Source organism: Capsicum annuum, chromosome 9 (genome assembly GCF_002878395.1).
Source record: "Capsicum annuum cultivar UCD-10X-F1 chromosome 9, UCD10Xv1.1, whole genome shotgun sequence".
Lineage (NCBI taxonomy): Eukaryota > Viridiplantae > Streptophyta > Magnoliopsida > Solanales > Solanaceae > Capsicum > Capsicum annuum.
Window position 1 is genome coordinate 180,428,310 of NC_061119.1, and position 22,513 is coordinate 180,450,822.

Here is a 22,513-nt window from a genome sequence, read left to right on the forward strand (position 1 = left end):
ATTTCACTATTGCAACAATCTTTACTAACATGAAGCAAAAAAAAAAATAGCGTCAAAAATATTTTTTAACTAATTTTTTGTGGCTAAAAGGTTATCATTACTACTAAGTCATAACTCGTGGCAAAAATTAATAATTAGCTATAATTTTTTTCTATATCAATAAAGACGTGGCTCTATCATTTAACTATTGCCACAATTTTTATAATTTGAAGCAAAAAATATATATATATAGCTATAATATCTTGCTTCAAATAGCTATTATGACTAAATGGTCACTATTGCTATATTATTTTTTATCGCGTGACAAAAACTTATGATCAACTATCAAATTTTATCGTAGCAGTAAAGTTGTAGCTATTTAAGCAACTATTACTACGATTGTTAGTAATTGTTGCAAAAATATGAAATTAGCTTTGTCAGATTAATTTTCGTGGCTATGAAATTCTACAAATTGTAAATAGCTACTGAATTCAATTTTTTTGTGGCTATTACTAAGTAGTAGCTATGATTTTTCAATTCATAGCTTAGAGTTCGTAGCAACAAATAAATTAGGTTGTAGTGCCTTGCTTGCTTGAGGTTCACAAACTCCTCCATATTTGCTTTCCTCAACTCTTCGGGAAAGAAACGATCTAAGAAGGCCTAAAAAAAAGTATCCCACAAAACTGATTCTTCCACATCACCATTATCCCTGTCCCACTCTCCATACCACTAATATGAATTATCTTTGAGTTGATAAGCTACAAAGTTTACCCCCTCCATATTGGTAGCCTACATCACCCAAAATATCTTTTCCATTTTATCCGAGAAGCCCTGTGGATCCTCCTCTACCTTCACTACACAAAAAGTGAGAGGACTTATTTTCATAAATTGGCCAACCTTTGTAGCCTCAGTAGACAAAGCACCAATTGTACCCCACTCAGCCTGAGCAGCGGTCATCTTAGAAATAACATGGATAGACTGATGGAATTTCGCATTAGTTACCTCTTCTTGAAGAGGACTAGTAGCAACCGGTGGAACTCTAGAACTATCATGGATAGGACCGTGAGATCGAAGATGAACCCCAGAAGTAGGATGAACACCTTCAACATTACCCCATATAGGATAGAAGAATTTCCTTGTATTCCAGATCTACGAAGCATGATCTGAAAAACAAACAAACAAGGATTAGAGAAGATTCCAGGACTGAGACTCTAATCTTAAAAATAGAATATTAAGAAAGTGAAACATTCTTAAATGTCTTGTAGCCTCTCCTTTTTGAGTGTGGCGAGATACACACCCCTAAAAGAGATTCTACTCGACATGACTTTGTGGACTCCCAATTTACCATGAACTTAGGCTCTGATACCTACTTAATGTGACCCAATTAGAGTCCTTATAGTAATAGGCATCCCAAGTCCGATCGGGACTGGAGACCACCCCCGTTACCTAACCCAACGTCCAGCCGCCTGCCCTGAGTTGGATGAATCTCAAGTATATAACAATATAGTGTAACAATTCACATGAAGACTCTAGGATAAAATCACAATCGTGACTAACCCAGCCGAATCCAATCATCCCATACCAACAATCCAACTATGCCAAACCGATGCCAAACAAGGTCCATAAACCTGGCCATAAAAAAGATGTTCCAAACATAATATGATTAATATCAAAATGAAATATGATGGAACAACCAACAATATCATCCAATGGTGTCAGCCCACTAGCTTATTCCAATACCAAGGCCGGCACCACTAACGATCCTGCTTATTCTAACCCATAGTAGTACCACAAAGCCTCTAACCAAAAGAGTGATAAAATCTGGTTAGGACATTGCCCCCAACCATAGCCAAAACGAATATCTAGAAATAAACCAAAATGTCTAAAAATGTCCATAGCGCCTTCTGAAAGGATGAAAGTTCACCATTTCAGTCTAAATTCTGATCCCCGAGTCAATCACTATGTAGAAAGAGTAGAACAACCGGTTCCTGCACAGTGTGGGTATACAACTTCTAGTAAATGGGTTAGCGGGTGAACACTAACATGATCTCAAGATAAGGATAAAATAATGCGATTTATAAAACCAAGTAATACCAGTCCATATCCAGACAACCATACATATATATAAAACCATACCGGGCAAGGGGACCGAGTTTAGCATGCCTTTAAAAACCATTACATAGGTTGTGTAGCTTTACCATCCTAAACCATCCAGGGGCTATATGAGTTCAGCTCCACTGTTGAAAGGGCTCCAATGCGTGTAGCTGTATGACCAGTGATAAAAACTTGGGATGTCTTGTACATCCCCCAAAATATAGTGTGACATCATGCACATGGTTACCAAGACCAATTTCACATCATAAATATAAATTTTTTAGTTTTGGTCCCACCGGGATATCTACCTTTCTCGACTTTGCTACACATCCCACCATAATTGCTTAGTTAAAAGAATTTACCAAGCAACCAATAAATCCATTTACCATTTATTAACCAAGGCTATTTGGTTGTGGTATCATCATACCGACCATACTTGCAAGCACTATCCATATCCAACCATATATAGGTTTAAGGGGACTTTCAAGTGCCCTTCCATTACCATATTAAACAACTTGGAGGATTCCATGTACCCCACAAGCATAACCATTTAGCCATTTAACTTTCCAAGCCATTTAAACCATTCACAATTCCTTCACCAAGATTTTAAAACAAGTAAGAGTTCCATTAAACTACTCAATGCAATGAAAACATGCTTATAGGCATTTTATCAAACACATTAGGGGAATAATATAACCAAAACCAATTCCAATTACCATTAATCCATTCTCATGCAATTAAATTATCTAAAACCACCATTAATGCACATAAAGCATAATTAAAACCATGAAAACCATAACCAACCATTTAATAACAAAACCCCCAATTCATATTTGAAAACCAAAGTTATACAATTAATGAAGTCATGAAAATATTCATAAAAACCATGCTTCTAGTTAGAATTAACAACAAGGAAAGAGAACATACCTTAAACTAAGATGATGACGGAAATAAATCACCAAGACAAGCCCTAAATCAATCATCTAATTGAAACCCTAGCTTCCTTTGCCCAAAAGCTTTTGAGAGAATTTTAGAGTGTTTAGAAGACTTTCTAAGTGTTTATGAATTGAATAATAGGGAAAATAACCTTCTAAGTAGGTTAGAAGTTGTGGTACTTTATAAGGATAAGTGGGAAAATATCCAGAATACCCCCACTTAAGTTGTACAAAAATTCTGTCCCAAGGGTATGACTTACCCTTACGACTCGTACCCTTCAATACGATTGGTACCCTCCACTCGTATCCTAGCCTCAACCTTTGGATCCAATACTGTCAAGAATACAACTCATCTAATTAAGTCGTAGCCACAACATACGATACATACTCCTTTCAGGTTTAAACTCAAGAAAGATTTAGACACTATCCACCATATAAGTCTTGGGTATGACTCATACCCTGGCTTAAGGATCATGTTGATCTACGCATACTCAAATCCAACCTATGTAACCAAGTTTAAGATTATGTTAAGGAACCAAATGATCTATACCCAATAATACGACTCGTATTCCTAAGTCGTATCCATTCTAGTAACCAAAATACATCGCACCAACAAACACTGGTCATTATACAACTGGACCGTACCATCCATACCCCAACATATAACTCATACCCATGTGTCGTATTAGGTCCAAAGACAAGAATTCCAAAAAATTTTCTAAGGTCCAAAAATCAGGGTGTTACACTATCTTCCCTAAGTGCTTTAATACATCACACTTTGTTTTAATTCACCTTTAACATCCAACTTTCACCACTTATGTCTACCCTCATCTTTTGTTATGCCCCATCTCATTAAGCTCATTCATATACAGTATGGTGGGAGTATTTTTTATTCACATATTATTCAATTTGAACAATCTTTATTCTGTTCGATGCACAATGCATCTTATTCTTGTTTCTTCTTATTTCTTCTTATACTTCTATTTCCTTCTTCAGCTTCTTCCTACTTTTGCTTCTTGTGCACCCCATTCTTTTTGCATCCTCAGATATCAATAAATTTCAATGCTTATATATATATATATATATATATATATATATATATCATCCATAATATAAGTGTACTAAAAGAAAATGTTACCAAATACATAAAAGATGCAAAGAAAGATTTTGAAAATGAAAATTTTCTCATCTTTATTTTGTCATGTTCTTTCACACTTTGGTTAATTCACAAGTTTCATGATGATGGAGAAGAGAAAGGATAATCTTGAATGAGAATTTGGATGAAACAAACTATGAATTTATATAGGCAAAATTGAGGAACACCATAAGGGGTCATAAACTTATAAATTAAATTTTGGGGGTTATAAAGATTAAAAAATTAGTTTTTTTTGATATTATTAAGAGTATAATTGAAGAGGTGTAAGTTATAAAAAAATACTTTTATTAAAGACATTAAATATAAAAAGAAAAAGATATTCAAATATTACAAGAAAATGGCCAAAAAAACCATAAAAAAGATAAATAGTATTGGAGGCCTCTAAGACATGCCACATATGATGGGCTAAGAGTCTCCTTTATATAGATAATAGATAAGTATGCCCGTACTTTGCACGGGCCCAACGTTGACGTCAATGTTCAATTCTTATATTTGTCTCAAACAATGAAATTAAATAACATGAATCTAAATAATAATATGATAGATTGATGGGTTATGTTGGATATGACCATAGTTAGAATAAAATAAATATTTATTTGTGAAATGCAATTCCTTGAACATTTACTTAGATAACAAAGAAATACACCAAAGATTTCATTCATTGTTTGTGATTTAATTATGCAATTGACATGTACCCCAAGCAACCTGCATAACATACAATTATAATTTTGATAACATTTCCTTCTTGTATCATCCATGGAAGAATACTGATACAAGATAAACAGAAAAAGGTGCACTTCGCATACAATCTATCAATTTCTCACCTTAAAAGAGTGAAAAAGTCACTGGTATATAGAAATAGATGAAAACTTGAACTTGTCGGAGATGAATGGTATTACCTGTGGTCTCTCCACCAAATCACGGTAGAAATCATACTCTGCATCATAGTCATGTTACAATTCTACTCTATCTACTGCAAGAACTTGATGATATAAACATATCATTAATGTTGCTCATGGCGGCATAATTTTCTCTAGTTTTCATAGATGAACCTATATCCTTCATATCTTCATGTCTAACCTTAGTCGTAGATGTGGAAGAGCTAGTAGGTCCTTCAGCAACCAATTCTCTTTTCATTTCACCACCTATTTCCTTTTTACTTAATAGGATAATTTTTTAAAAATCTCAATAGGAAAAAGAAATAAGACTTATAACCTACTGGCGGTACCACCATATCTTCTATTCCCAGATAAAATTTGGAATGAATCGAAAAATACTTTCTCACAAACGCCTAAAGAAAGCATCACAGCTTGAAAACTAGAAGAGTAACAAAAATTAGCTCCATCAAAAGCAGGGGCCCATTCTTGAAAAGGCTTCCCAATTTTCTCCACAAATCATTTCAATGAATAATACTTCAAAATCTTAGCACACAACATGTCAAAGAGCGGATTCGTGATAATTAATGGTGCTTTATGTGAAGAATTATACACCATGTAATCCAAGAAATGCACAGGCTGATATATATACATTACTAAAGCCATATTCACTCTAGATAGATGAAAAAAACAACCTTCCCTCTTTGCTCAAAGATGCTAAATATTAATATTCACAAATGAAAGAGTAGCCTTTGAACCTACTCTATGTTCAAACCCTACAGTTCTCATGTTGTTCAATTGAATTACCTTTGACGCTAAGTGATTTTTAGCTTCTAATAGATTTGTTAGTTCCGTACCTGCAAGCCTGCCATTTTACTATGCCACTACAATATAGGATTCTGAATTGTTGCAACTCCTTTAAGGTCTCATTGTCAATAAATTTAAATAACAATTTTACAACTTTGACAAAGAGAATACCTGGGCAATTTTTTCTTTATTTGAATTTCCTTATTCATCTGCAAGAGTTAGAAGGGGTGATATCTCAACTTTTTTACCATTATTCCTACTCTTGTCTTCATGCATCGGTTGATTACCGAGTCCACAAGAATCTGAAGTAGCTTCTCCCGTAAACTGGGGATGACCTGTCCCAGTTCCTTGGAGGAGAAGATTATTGTTATCTAAAAAGTTATGCTAACAAACATGGCTTATCTAGTCGATATACAAGCAGATAACTTAAAATAGAGATCCATTCATTCACACACAAAATAGGATATATAATGAAAAGTCTAAAGTTAATCTGATAAGATCTCCTATGTCGTCTACTGCTATATCAAGTTTATTGGAATGAAAGAAGTGGATAAGGCTATAAAATACATGATAAGCCAACTTTTTCCTAGAGAATTATACTTCCATTCTATTCTTCCACCCACAACAACAACTACAACAATAAAACCAGTGTATTCCCACACAGTGGGGTCTAGGGAGGTAAAATGTACGCAGTCCATACCACTACCTCCGAAGAGGCAGCAAGGCGGTTTCTGATATTCTTCTACTCAGTTTGAAATTTTTATTCAAAAGGAGACCATGCAGTCAAGATTAGTCTATGAGCTTCAATAAGCATACCTAGCACGTAGAATACAACATCTGAAGGGAAATGGTTGAGGTTGGATCCTCCATTTACTGAACTAATAATTAATTATTCTAGACCTCTATGTCATTATTAAGTGCATGAAGACAACCTGGACATAATATTAGAGTATGTGATATATGTATACAGCTAAAGAACCAAAGCACCACTACAACTATAATCTCCGAATATAAAGAAATCCAACTAACACAACATACAGTGAATCCAAAATATTATTAGCTAAGTAAACGGTAAGAAGAAAGAACATACAGTGAACCCAAAATATTATTAGCTGAGTAAACAGTAAGAAGAAATGATGGAGTCATTTAAAATACCATTAATAAAAGTCACGACTTCTTTACTGCTAGAAGTTTTAGTAAGTATAGCCTAACTAGTTATACAATCATACACAATACAAAAGGCTTCATCAGACCTATATTGAGAGCGGAAGTCATTCACAAAAGGTTGATTGAATTGATTCTGTGTTTAAAGATTCAATACCAGAACTGAACAATAATGCATGAAAAACTAAAGCATAGATCTCAACAATACATGAGGAGATTTAAGATTGTTACACTATTCATGGTGCAATAGTTAGTCAAGAAGTCATAGTATGATAATCTATTTATTTTTGTAGTTACATTACTTTTGGAAGTCTAGGTACTTTTTTCGATCTATAGAGGGAGTAGTATTCATCTTGTTAATGGATTGACTTCCATAAAAAACTTTACATCTCAATACCATCCACACTAATATCACATAATACTCAGGACACTTGAAGTGCAACATTGACTGTAAATGTGTAAACCATACATCAAAATATGATAGAATGGTAAAAAACATACCTTAAGCATCCCGATTTTTGAGTTTCATGCTTTAACTATAAGGTGTGTGAATTTTGAATTTCCTGTCTGAACTATCACCAGCTATTTATCAAAACAAGCGTCAACTATCAATTATTCACATTTCCTATAGAAATATCATCATAGACTTCAACATCGTTCACGTAGGAAAAATGAACAATTGATAATTAAGGTGTATTTTGATTAATAGTTGGTGAGGAAACTGAGATACAAGTTCAGGTATGAAACTTGATAAAATAAATAAAAGCTAAATAGCCCATAAAGAGTATAACAATAAGAACTCACCATCTCTTTCAGCAAGGTATTTCCATCCTTAATAAGTTTAATATCACCAGCACCACCAACAAGCCTATCAATTTACAAATGCACAAATCTCCATAAAAATAACCTATCAAAAAAATAAATACTAAACAAAATAAAACACCTCAACTCATATTTTAATAGTCCCTTTAGACCCGAGATTAGTCTTAAGAACATCCTGTAAACCCTTGGCAACATTGATGTTCATGTGAAGTGCCGCCGATTTGTTGAGTACTTTAGCATTTGGATTCAAAACCTTAACAGACATTTTCACTTACTGCAAGGGAGGCTAAATAGATAAAAGATGGAGTATCGAAGAGTGAGGATTTAGGTGCCAAAAATTAAAATAAAAGCATACCTTAAGATCAAGTTAAGTGTACGATAACAATATTAACAGCTGTAATACCCAAATGGTTCACCTTCATCATCACCGATTCCGTTACCATCACCGACGACAGAGGAGTATAGAAGAGAAGTTGGTGAAGTTCACTTCATCTTCAAAATTCAACACATAACACAACGGATCATAATGGAACTCCATTGAAGAATTCCTTTTATTGGCCAAATAATAATTCCAGCATACATGGATATACATTTTGACACACCAGCATTCGTGGTAGAAGAGTCTGTGATGTCATCATTGCTGATATATTTGAGATCTTCCATACAAATAAGTTTAATATAATACGAAGCAGACTGGATATTTAAAATTTTAAATTCACGAAAAGAATGCTCAACACATTTATAAATTATGATGCACATATTTCAATGTTAGAACAAGTAATAATGAAATAGCTTGTAAATTAAATATATAATAAAATAATAAAATGCTAATAATTAAAGAAAGTTAAGAAAATATTCAGTCTCAATTCAGCTGAATTTCCAGAAACCCATCAGTTGTAGCTTTTCTAAATTGCAATTTGTTGATTATAAATTACAACCGCTACTAAAACAATATTACCTCCCAGCTCCCGATTCTCATAACTAAAACTTCCTCATTCAAAGCATTTTGTTTTTCTCTCTGAAATTCATCTTCAACGTCATCATCAGCAAAAGCACGCCAAATAAGTTCTTGTTGAGATGGGAGTTCAAATATGTACTTGATCCCAGAATTTAAAATCCCATCAACCATTTCTCCTCCACTATCTGTATCACTATGCTCATTAATTTCCTGTAAGCAGAATAAAGAGTTAGTCATAATAAAAAGATCAGAGAAAGTTGTGTTGTGGATTCATCAAATAGAGAGATTACCTCCACATCAGGTTTACTCACAACAGGTTTTGTGACCTATAAGGAATTGCACTTTGTGTATTTACAGATTTTATTTTCTTCCCTTTAAATGATGAATGATTCATCTGTTGATGAAATATACGAATAAGACCAAATTTTCTATAGGAAGTAAGGAAAATGATTTTGAGACAACTTGAACCTTTTTCCTCGAGTCATTTGCAAAAATAGATTATAGTAGTACCTAGTAATTTGATTTTATGTCCATATCAACCTTGCTATAATCTTTTGTTTGCAAACCAACATAGAGATTGAGATTTCACCAATATAACCTAAACTAATTTGAAACACTTATTCAATAATGTAAAAGTATATGTTATCATTATCATATAATACGATTCTCCATGATAAAATTAAGCAGTTTTAGTAGTTTTACCTGCTGGTAAAGAATTCTCTGTATGGTGGATCCAATTGAATTATCTTTTCTGCTGCAAACTTTTCATCAGAATCAGATTACTTACACCTGTAGCACACAGGCAGTTCAAATATTCAAATTGTTTCGACTACCGAAAGATAATTATATCACAAAAGTTGTAAGATTTATAGTTCTTGTTATAGGTACATAAAATTCTAGATTAACTTTTTTATTGGTACTAAAACAGTTTAACTTCATATCATTTGATATTGTATGCATTTTTCATGAGAGTTCTTTAAAAAAAATTAAAGGTTGATATGAAATCAACTAAACCTCAAAATGTGTCATAAGGTGTAGACTTTAGTTATCAACATATGAATAGCCAACTAATGAATATTGAAAAGAAATATGACTAAATGAAGTTGGATTGGTTTATTTATATAGCTGACCCCAGCAGAATTCATAGTGAAACGTAATGATCGTAGTAAGTTATCAGCTTAGCTACCTAAGGGCATTGTCTTTAGATGTTCTCTACTGATCTCCCATTTGGAGAATGGAAGGAGGGAGCTTTTTAAGATGATTGCAAGAATGAGACTTCAACTTATGTTACAAAATGTAGGTGAAATAAGTGATTTACAAAAGGAAATTTCTCTATAAAAATAATATCTTCCTTTTTAGTTCATGTAAAATGAATGTTTGTTTCATGTTTTTAGAAACTCTTGACTTCTAACTTTCTACGTGACATGTTTAAGAGCACAAAACTAAAAATATGCTGATAGATTGTATATTTCTCACCTTATATACAAGTTCAAGAGCATCTGCTTGTGTTGCACCTGATATTATATTTGGGGCAAAGTCTCTATGGCCTGGGGAATCAAGCAGCACAACCTGGTAACTTTTTGTGTTAAAGTAGGCAATAGCCACTGTCATAGTTATTCCCCTTTGTCATTCCTTATCACTCTTATCCAATGCCCAGGCATGAGCAAAGGACCCTTTTTCTTGATTACAGATGGGATATTTATCGATAATCTAATCAAGGATTGATAATGTCTTAAAAACGACAAGAAAGCGAAAAAAATACTTGTTTGCTTGGCTTCTTCTTGATATCTGTGCATTTATTTCTATGATACCTATCCCAGAAGGTGTAGTAATCTTCTTGATAATGCTGAATTCCCAGAATCAACATGGCCAAACTACATGGTGAAAAATTTGAAACATCAATGGATTAGACAATTTAAATGTTTGAAATCTTGAATCACATAAATGGTAAAGAGAGACAATTGCAGATTTAGCTGGTCTAATTTGTCTTGTAATTGATCAGTGCATACAATTTTCTAAAGTTGACTCTGTGATCTCTTGAAAGTTATAATTCTACTCTGTCTATTGCAAAGACTTGATGATATAAACATATCGCTAATGTTGCTCATGATGGCATGATTTTCTCTAGTTTTCATAGATAAACCTCTATCCTTCACATATTCACGTCTAACCTTAGTCGTAGATGTGGAAGAGTTAGTAGGTCCTTCAACAACCAATTCTCTTTTAATTTCACCACCTATTTCCATTTTACTTGATAGGATATTTTTTTTAAAAATCTCAATAGGAAAAAGAAATGAGACTTATAACTTACTGGTGGTACCCCATATCTTCCATTCCTAGATAAAATTTGGAATTTTAATTACTTTACACAAGTTGGTGTAGTATGTTCATAAACCATGAGGAATTATCTTGAATAAGGGAAACGAAAATAGGTAAATAAGATATGAACCATCCTGCCATATGTGAATTTGACCAAGGAATCCAGTCAAAAATTCTTCTATTTGACTATACAGAGATTTAATCCAATGCACAATACACTTCCTAGGCATCATACAATAAATTACTATACAGGAATCACCATAAGCAGTAAAGAGACCAGTATCCCATTTGCCGATCAATGTGGGCCTCTAATATACTCTACGATACCCTCTCCAAAGTTAGCAATGGTTGGCTTCCTGCAGTATCTGTATGTGTATGGGAATGTCTATTACTATTGGTTGAAGCTGAGTTCCCATGTTGAACACCAAAAATACATAGAACTATGACTAAGCTAAGTAAATTAGTAACGTTAGTAGACAAAATGTTATGTGCTCCTCAAGCAAATTACTACTTATTAAATATGAACTCCTTTAGGGCTCATTTAGTAAAAGGGATAAATGAATAACTAATCACATAATTAATGTTAAGCTGAGCTTATATCATGTTTATTTAGGATAAATGCATGGGATAACTCATCTAGAGATTAGCTATTTTGAATTGTAGTGTTATTCTATTCCACCCCCAACTAATCCCTGCATGAACTAATATCGGGAAAACTTATCTCCCAATTAAATGACCTCTTAGTGAAAAATTGGACCTTTAATAGCTACAATAAAAGAAGGGAAACTTCAAAAATCCTCAAATATACCTCAAAATATTTGTTGAACCTTGATCGAGTCAGAGTTACAAACGGAAAACTCAATGTAGAATAAATTTCAATCGATATTTTGAAAGAGAACTTGTGTGGTTGTTAGAGATTAGAATAGAGACAATGGTCGCTTGTTCTTTCAACCCAACTAATGTGAAATTTACAATGGTCGCTTGTTCTTTCAACCCAACTAATGTGAAATTTTGGACATTCACCCTATTATATATACTTCTATTACAACTTTAAAACAAACTAAAGATTGAGTTGATTGACTGAAGGCTGCATAATATGAAGCTAATGCACGTAATCACAAGATACAAATACAGAAGCAAGCTTAAAGTATTAATAACATAAAAAATATAACAATCAACTGAAACTAAGGGAAAACTTGGGACTATAACAACTTGAATTAGGAAGTGAATATGATCAAAAGTAAAATCACTAAAGCAAAACAATACCTAAATATGATTTAAACCAATCAACAACTTTGATAGAGTTTCAAAACTTATTAGCGAATTGGGCAGTCAAGTTGGAAATGAAGGTCTTGACACCTTCATCTTCAGTAAGCAATATTGTGAGACCATATTACTTCATTTTTTATGACTTTCTTTAGGATATACTCCTCTATTATACCAAATGCTAGAAATATAGCCCCTACACATAATCCAAAAAGAAAAATTAACATTTGGACAAAATCATAAACAAAGAATAAGTAGCATTGTGTTAAAATCAAATAATCAATCAACAATTTACGATGATCAAAACATTAAAAGATTTTACTAAATACATTTTTAGCAGAAAGAACTTATACCTTGTAAATATCTTCTCATCTTCGCAAAATATAGGTAAGTGGTATATGAATCAAGAATCCCGACTTCTTCCTTGGCAAAGCCAAAGAATGACGCTTTAGTATTAAATATTGAAGTTGAAACAATATAATCAGCCATCTCACCAAAGCAGAGAGAAAATTTGATTCTTGAGTACAAAGAATCCATATGCAGAGGAAAAACTTAATAGTAGCAACAACTAAGAATAAAATCTAGGTAGGAAAAAATTACCACAACATTTAATTTGTAAAAATCGTGAACTCTATAGATGAAATGCTTACGGCCTTAAATTGATAATAACAACCTATCACCATCATCATTAACTTTAATCCTTACCTGAGACACATGATATGAAATTAAGATGGTATCATAGTACAAATCTTATAATATAACAAAGAAAGAAGTGCTAAATATAAGATCGCTACAGATCCCTAAAATAAAAAAATCAAATTGGTTCTTCTTCGTGCACTAAAAATAGGGGTGGGCAGATGTCCCAAGTAACAAGTGCAAATTAATTAAGGGTGACAAAACAGTTTCAAAACTAAAAGAAAGTGACAAAAGTCTTAAATTTTGAGTAGAGGTGACAATTTTAAGATTATTGTTAATGAAATTAATTTTTAAACCCATAAGTTTTATTAATTACACAAAGATTCCTATCCCATATTTACACAAAGATCCCTACACCATCACCCCTCCTCCTCCTCCACACCCTTTTTGTTGTCGCCCGCCGCCGCTACCTCCTGTTCCTCCACTATCACTATCACTACCATTGCTACCTCTTTCAGATTCACCATTATTTCCTCCCTTTAAATAACTATTCCCTATTTTTCTTCTTTCTTCTCTACCACCGTTGCTATCAACACCACAACAAATGTCATCTTCTCATTCGGCGTCACCACCAACACCACCACCTCCATTTTTATCATAAATATCACTTTTTCGTAGGCTCCTTCTCCAATAAGATCTTTTTTCAGAAATTAAGTATCAAAATTGCTACATCAACAGTCAAAGATGCTGCAGTAAAAGTCGAAGTACTGCAGCAACTTTGATAGTTACTGCAACAACTTCGATAGTTGCTGCAGCAACTTCTATAATAGCTACAAAAACTTCGATAATTGTTGTAACACAACAACTAATAGTAGTTTTTGCAGTACTTATCGTAGTTGCTGAAACAACTCTCACAGTTGCTGAAGCAACTCTCATGGTTGCTGAATTTGCTAAATTATTTCTTCATTCATTTTTAAAAGAAATCAATTTTTTTTTTCAAACTTTTCAATCTTTTTTTTTTAAAAAAATCCATGAAAATTAAAAAAGGAAGAATGAAATAAAAAGAGAAAGAAAAGGAAGAAGAGAAGATGGAAGAAGAGGAAAATCTATAGAGAGGGAATAAAATAAGAAGAAGAAGAAGACGGAGAGAAAGAAAAAGAAGAAGAAAGATTGAAAGATAAGAAAAGGGGGAAAACTCTAAAATTTGAAATTTGGAGTTGGAGGACTTTTTAAAAAATTTAAGAGTTTACACTTTACACCCCAATTAACTTAATTATAATTTTAATGAAGCTTTGACCTTAGCTGGTCAAAGTTGTCACCATTTTTAATTTGAAGACTTTTTTGTCACCTTCCACTTAATTTTCTCAAGTAACCAATCTAATCGTATTCTTTTTCTATTAGAAAGAGAGGACTCGAATTGAAACTTCTTCTTTCATTAGAATTAATACAACCTCAAGTAAAATTCGCGAATCGGGTCTTCTTTCTTCCATTAGAATAAAAAATCTCAAGTAAAACACAAAAATTAACCCACAAAACTGGATAAGAGGATTATCAAAACTAAAGATGGCATATAATTTGAAACAATTTTAACAAAAAGCATACCCAACACAAAAGGAAAACAACTTCAGTTTGATCTTCCTTTGCTCAACAACATGACATCACTGAATTATCTTAGAGAAGAGTAAAACAAGCAACACACTTGAGAATTTAGTGCTTTTGTTGTTGTTTGGATCCATGATTTGAATTTGTGTTTGGAGAGCTTAGGAAAGAAGAGGAAGTCATATGATTGTGTGTGGAGAGAGAGAGAGAAAGAGGGAAAGATGTGGAAGGGAAAGGGGAGGAAGTTGTATGACTGCGAAGAGAGATACAACGGGAAAGATCTGGAAGGAAAATAATTTTTCCATTTTACACTTGAAAATGAGCATATTTATAGCATTGCCCTTGGTCTTCCCTTGTCTAATGCTTCTATATATGTATATTTATATATATTACTAAAATGTGCGATAGTGAAATATTTTACTACTCCCTCCATCCCATTTTATGTGTCGTCATTTGACCGGCCATGAAATTTATGAAATAAGGAAGGACTTGATAATATTTACCAAATTATCCTTTTTCAAAAAATGTGCTACTATTTTATTTTTAAATAAGTGGGCCCAATAAGGGTAAAAGTGTAATTATGTTTTTAAATATTACCAAATAGGAAACATGACATTCTTTTTGGGACGGACTAAAAAGGAAATGATGACACATATAATGGGACAGAGGGAGTAATTAAATATGTAATTTAATATTTAAGTGTAAAAAGTTTGTAATGCTCCTTTAGTTTTAAAATCTAAATAAATTTAATTTAATGCTTTAATCCATGACATTGTTTACAATTAATTTTGTAATTTTTTTTAAAATTTTCACTCCTTTAAGAGTTATGATTTCATAAAGATACTTGATTTTATCTATCTCTATTTAGGTAATATACTTGATGTCTCTTCTATATCCAAGTATATCTAATGCTTTAGATGCCAAGAATGACAATAAAAAAATACTTGTAAAAATAATATAAAAGAAATTATCAAGAATCATAGTTATTGACTTATTGTTTCAATGACTTAAATTTTCACACTTAGTAGTAATTCTCTTCCATCATATGTAACAAACGTTGTCTTCATCTGTCAATAAGGAAATATAGTCTCTCATTTAAATTTTTTTAATGCATATATTTTTTGAATTACAAAAAATATAATTAAAATTACATCTAGAAATTAAACTCAAACCTTTTTAATTCTAACCATCAATGATGTTTGCATGTTAAGTTGTAACTACCAATAGTTACAATGTGAAGATAGTAAATGATTAATAAGCTATTAATAGTGATAATTAAAAAATTAACATCCACACTAATTCGATATAAAATAGGGGAAAGCCAAAAGAAGGAAAAACATAAGTTAAATATTGTCTTGAAATAGAGAGCAAATAAAAAAAAATTGAAAACAAAATTTGTCTTCTATTTTATAGATTTATGGATTTATATACCATTTGTCTTCTATTTTTTTTTTTAAACAAAAATAGTGCAAATAATATTTTTAGCTTTTTAGTCGCTTTTTAAGATTTACACAAGTATTCTTTTTTGTTATCATATGTTTTTAATTCATTCCATGAATAAAATTATTTCTTTAAGATTTTAAATCTCCGTACTTTATAATACAACTAACAATGCTTTTGAATTTCTGTGTCAAATTTTGAAATTAGAAATGATTTTTGTTGCGCAAAAAGAAGAGTAACATGAGCACATAATATTTGTTTTAGAATGATGCAAAAAACTATCATAGAAAAAAATTCATAAGAAGAAATCATAACTTTAGTATAATTAAACGCGTGTATACAACTACATATAATTGTCATATAAAAGATAAGAAAAAAAAATAAGCTCCTTTATTCAGTTTTTTTTTTCCAACCTTCTAATTTATCTTACCTATCGTCATATTACATTTCTAAAATATAACTTTAATGAAAAACAAAGAATAGAGATGTAATTAAAAGAATTAACGAAGGATGATGGAAAAATCAAAGAAATAAAAGTATAATTGTAATTATAATAAGAATAAAAAGATTTTACATGATCTTCTTTTGAATTTGCTCAATTTCTCTACTTTTCTATCCGCTATCTTCCCCCAGTCTCTTCTTCATTCCTTCAAGCATAAATCATGAATATATTATATGAAATTGTTAGTTACTCTAATAAGTTTAAACGAATTTTCAAATATTAAACACCTAAAATTAGATTTTGTATATTTATATGATCAAAATGAATTTTTTTTTTTCAAAAAATTACAGCAACAAATATAACTTGATTGCTAATTTAGTATTTTTTAGGTTCATATAATATAAAATAATTTTAAAAGTTAATCAAATTGATTCTCAAGAAATAAAGAGTACCACATAAATTAAATTGGAAGGAGTACAATCCAAAAAATTTAAAAAAATATTTTTATGCATAGATTTTTTTTATCATTTTACCGACCATAAATCTTAATCGTGAAAGCAATCATATAATGTGATTATTAATATTTTCTTCCTCACCCTAATGTATGTATGGTAATAGCGAAGAGAAAGAATAATCTTGAGTGAAAATTTTCATAAAACAAAACATAAAGTTATATAGCTAAAGTGAAGGAATACCTTAAGATGTCATCAACTTAGAAATCAAATTTTGAAAGTTATGCAGATTAAAATATAAGAGTTACAAATATTATTAAGAGTATAAATTGAAGAAAACATGTCATTAATGAATAGTTATTTTTATAAAGACATTAAATATAGAAAAGAGGATAATATTCTACTATATCGAGATTTATCATTTTATAGAAATAAATGATCAAAGAGAAGGAGAAAATTCATAAATAAGGTACTTAGTCAAAAAGAGGGATCACATCACTTTTATAAGATACATTTTATTTTTTCTTTATTATTTCATTAAATAAATTGTAGACAAATGAAAAAAAAAAAAGATAAAAGAAAACTCGTAAGAAGTAGGTAGAAGGGAGCTGATAAGACATGTTATTTATGTAGAGAGTGTAAATAAATGAAATTTGTTTGTAACTAATGAGTTATAACTAAAGTAATAAATATGATATTTTCTTAATTATTAAATATATTAGTTAATGAAAAAATGATGAAAAAATTCAAAAAAGAAAGTTTAAATTTACATTTCAAATTCGTTTCTTTTTCTATGTTTTATTCATCACTTATTCTTAGTTTTTTCCTTATTTTTTTTCGTTTTGTTATTTTATTTTTCCTTTTTACTTCATTCTATTAATTCAATATTTATTATCCTTAATCATTATGCAATAATTTGACACTTATTCCTCCCAGTTGATTTTAGTTACTATACTGAAATATTTTTTCTACTTTGAATATTTTTAAATTCTTTTGTTTATTTTTACCAGTAACCATTTCAATATTCCACACATCTTCTATATAAATTAAAGGATAAAAGAAAAGAACTAAATTTTTATTGCATATTGTTGCACCCAACCACAGATGCAAGTGTACGTGATCTCTCTAAGTAATATAGTAGCCTTAAATAAGGTCAAATATCGATCCCTCAGAGACTTATTTTGACAACTATTCAATTTTAGTTTAACTATTGAGATTAATCAGTGCCAAAGTAGCCAAAAGAATTTTAGAGTTATAAACTGAAAGTAAACAATGCGTAAAAGTAAAAGTCTTGGACAATCAATGGAGAGAAACACAAGGTTAAGGCTCTGTGAACAATTATACTATGCTATTGAAATTCATTGGTTAGATTGCTTAGCTAGGTTGATAATTCACGGGGTTAATATTATTATTATGGTCTTCCTAGCCTCTAATCCTCTATCTAACTTAGACCAAAACTACATCGCTGAGCGGGAACATGGGAGCTAATCTAAATGCATTTATATTTCATCCTGTAATTGAACCAAATAGGTCACTTAAGTATATCCATATCCTAAGTGTAAATCATAGCATTCGTTATAGAAAAGTTTATAATCCTACTCTATTCATCCCCACGTACTATCTTCTTGTTCCTCCTCCTGAGTTCATAAGTTGACTATGGATATATTCTAAGGGTAGATAAGACTTAAAATAGTTATATTAAGGATGAATAAACAACCACATATGATAAATAATCAAAACCAAATCAATTCAAATCAATAGTAATCATGTTCTTGATCTTAACCCCGGAAAAGAAGATTTTATCTGCTCATGGACATAACCGTAATCATGATAGATGAATACATATTTAAATCCATAAAAAAACTAAAGTAAAGAAATATATACACTAATTGAAGTGTTTTATATCCTCCCTCCAGGTTTCCAAGTCATCCAAGGTGTTTAGCATCATGTACAAGTGTTCTATTTATAGGAGGACAAAAGTTGCCGAAAATGACCCATGTCCGCGTTGCGCCCCTTATTGCAGTGGTATGCTTAAGCTTCGTGGTCTAATCATTGTGAGATACTGTTTTGTGACCCTTAGGAATAATCCAAGGCTGCTTCACGCCTCTAATCACTGTGGCTTGCCTCCGCGATGCGCAATCACTCAAAAAGGGTCCAATTTTATGTCGAATTTTATCCCATACTTTCGTCCTTCCATTCCAAGCCTTGAGATGTTGTTTTCACTTGATTTACTGCTTGTGTATCATCCATATATCATCATAATCAAATAAAAAAGAATCCTATAACAACCAAATCTATGAATTAGAGTTCAAATCAACACACAATCCACAACTTTGAACTAGCACTTAAGCTAAGAACTAGTTTCGTCCTTTTAATCTTTATCGGAGTGTTTTGACTCTTGACTTGATCCAATTGAACAATGAACATTATAAACAAGTTGTTCCATATATAATTACACAATCATAGCATTAGGAACGCATTACACACATTATAATCCATCGAAATCAACTAGGATAAAATCTAACTTAAGCTAGTAACACTAGTTTCCTCATTTGAACTATAAGTGATCAAATTACGGAAAACTTGTTTAAATTACATCTTAAACATTGTGATCAAGTAGTTCATTACTACGATGCTCAATTATACCATTAACAAAACATTAAGAACATGAATTTTCCTCAAAACAAGGCTAATTAAGGTCAGATAACAACACTGAGGTGTATAATTTCACCTCAGATCATCACCCTACACTTAAAGCCTCGTTCGTCCTCGAACAACTCTTTACTCTAAGCATCATAATCAGAGGTGACTCTACACTTCTACTACAAGCAAAAAACTCACGCTATCACTACAATGACTACACAAAATCCAAGTTTCTAGACTAAGCATGTTATATACACTATTAAAAGCTCAAGAATACTACTCCAAAACAACATAGCCTAAAAAATTGACTCACCAAGTTGGCAAAGTCCTATATATTGCTCAATCAAAGACATCATATAATTCACCCAACTATCATCAAACATGTGCCCTGACCAAAAGAGAGTTACCCATAATCACTCACTTAGATGCAGTTTATCACAAAATGGGTATAAGAATCAAATTACGCTCACACTCTCAAAGAATATACATGTTACACAAGATGAACCACAGGCTTGCCTTAGTGTAGTGCTCTACTAATGTCATAGTGTTAAAGCTCAGGATTAAGTAGGGATTTAAGGGTTGTAATGTAGGCTAAGGGATCGGTAGGAACTATTTTGTTTAAGAATATTGACTATCTAACGCGACCCGACTGGGGGCCTAGTCGTAATAGGCGTCCCAAGTCTGACTGGGACCAGAGACTACCCCCGTTACCCAACCCAACCTCCACCCACTTGCCCTGAGTTGGCTGAATCTCGAGACATAATAATATAGTGTAACAGCTCGTATGAATACCCCGGGACAAGATCAGAATAGTGATCGAGACAACTGAGTCCAACCATCCCATACCAACAATCCAACCATGCCAAACTAATACCGAATAAGGGCCTTAAACTAGGCCATAAACAAAGATGTTCCCAAACATAATATGATTAATCCCAAAATGAAATACTATGGACCAACCAACTATATCGTCCAATGGTTTCATCCCACCAGCTTATTCCAATGCCAAGGTCAACACCAATACTGATCTCGCCCATTTCAACCCATAGTAGCACCACAAAACCTCTAACCAAAAGAGTAATAAAATTCAATTGGGAAATGCTCCCAACCATAGCCAAAACCAATATCTAAAAATAAATTAAAATGTCTAAAAGTGTCCAAACATAAAATGGATCCTTACAAAAGGATGATAGCTCACCACTTCAGTCCAAATGCTGATCCCCAAGTCAATCACTATGTAGGAAGAGTAGAACGGACGGTTCCTAAATAGTATAGAGATATAACTGCCAGCAGACAGGTTAGCGGGTGAACGCTAGCATGATCTCAGGATAAGGATAAATTAATGCCATCTATAAAACCAACTAAAACCAGTCCATATGCACTCAACCATACATATATATATATATATATGTATATATATATATATATATATAAACATGCCGGGAAAAGGGATCGGGTTTTTCGTGTCTTTAAAAACCTTTACTTGGGTTGTGTAGCTTTGTCGTCCTAAACTACTCACGGGCTATATGGGTTCAGCTTCCCCTACTGAAAGGGCCCAGTACGTGAAGCCACACGACTAAGGAAGAAAACCTGGGATAACTAGTACATCCCCCAAAATATAGTGTGACATCATACACACAATCACCAACACCAACCTCACATCGGCAAATATGAGTTTCCAATTTTGGTCCCCGGGACCTCAACCTTCCATGGCTTTACAACACATCCCTCCATTATTGCCTTATTAAAAATATTTACCAAGCAACCAATCAATTCATTTACCATTTATTAACCAAGGCTATTTAGTGGTGGTATCGTCATACCGACCATACTTGCAAATATTATCCGTAGCCAACCATATATAGCTTTAAGGGGACTTCCAAGTGCCCTTCCATTTACCATATTAAACCACTTGAGGGATTCCATGTACCGCACAATCATAAATATTTATCCATTCACCTTTACAAAACATTTAAACCGTGCACAATTCCTTTACCAAGTTCTTAAAACAAGCAAGAGTTCTATTAAAATACTAAATGCAATGAAAACAAGCTTATAGACATTTTGTCAAACATATTAGGGGCATAATATAACCAAAACCAATTCCAATTACCATTAAACTATTCCCATGCAATCCAATTTTCCCAAACCACCATTAATGCACCTAAAGCATAATTAAAACCATGGCAAACCATAACCAACCATTTAATATCAAAACCCCCAATTCATATTTGAAAACCAAAGTCATACAATCAATAAAGTCATGAACACATTCATAAAACCATGCTTCTAGTTAGAATTAACAATGAGAGAAGAGAACATGACTTAAACCACGATGCTGATGGAAAGAAATCATCAAGACAAGCCCCAAATCAATCCTCTAGTCAAAACCCTAGCTTCCCTTGCCCAAAAGCTTTTGAGAGAATTATAGAGTGTTTTGAAGAGTTTCTAAGTGTTAATGAATGGAATTATAGGGTAAATAACCTCCAAAGTAGGTTAGAATTCATAGGACCTTATTAGAATAATTGGAACAGTATCCAGAATACCCCCATTTATATTATACAAAAATCCCGTCCTAGGGGTACGACTGACCCTCACAAGTCGTACCCTTCGATACGATTGGTACTCTCCACTCGTATCCTAGCCTCAACCTTTGGATCCAACATTGTCCAGCATATGAATCATCCAACTAAGTCGTAGCCAAAGCACACGATCCTTACTCTTCATCCGTACCCCTAGCATATTTAAACCCAAGAAAGATTTAGACGATGTCCACTATATGAGTCCCGGGTACCACTTGTACCCTGGTTTATGGCTCATGGTGAGCCACTCATACTTGGATCCAACCTATGTAACCAAGTCTAAGATTAAGTTGAGGAACCAAAGGATCCGTACCCAACAATATGACTCGTGGCCCTAAGTCGTA

The 22,513-nt window shown here is 32.5% G+C and overlaps 1 pseudogene; it reads right to left on the minus strand.

Moving 5' to 3' along the window:
- Positions 1-5,006: 5,006 nt before the first annotated feature.
- Positions 5,007-8,097, minus strand: LOC124887143 (annotated as a pseudogene).
- Between the last annotated feature and the right edge of the window lie 14,416 nt (positions 8,098-22,513).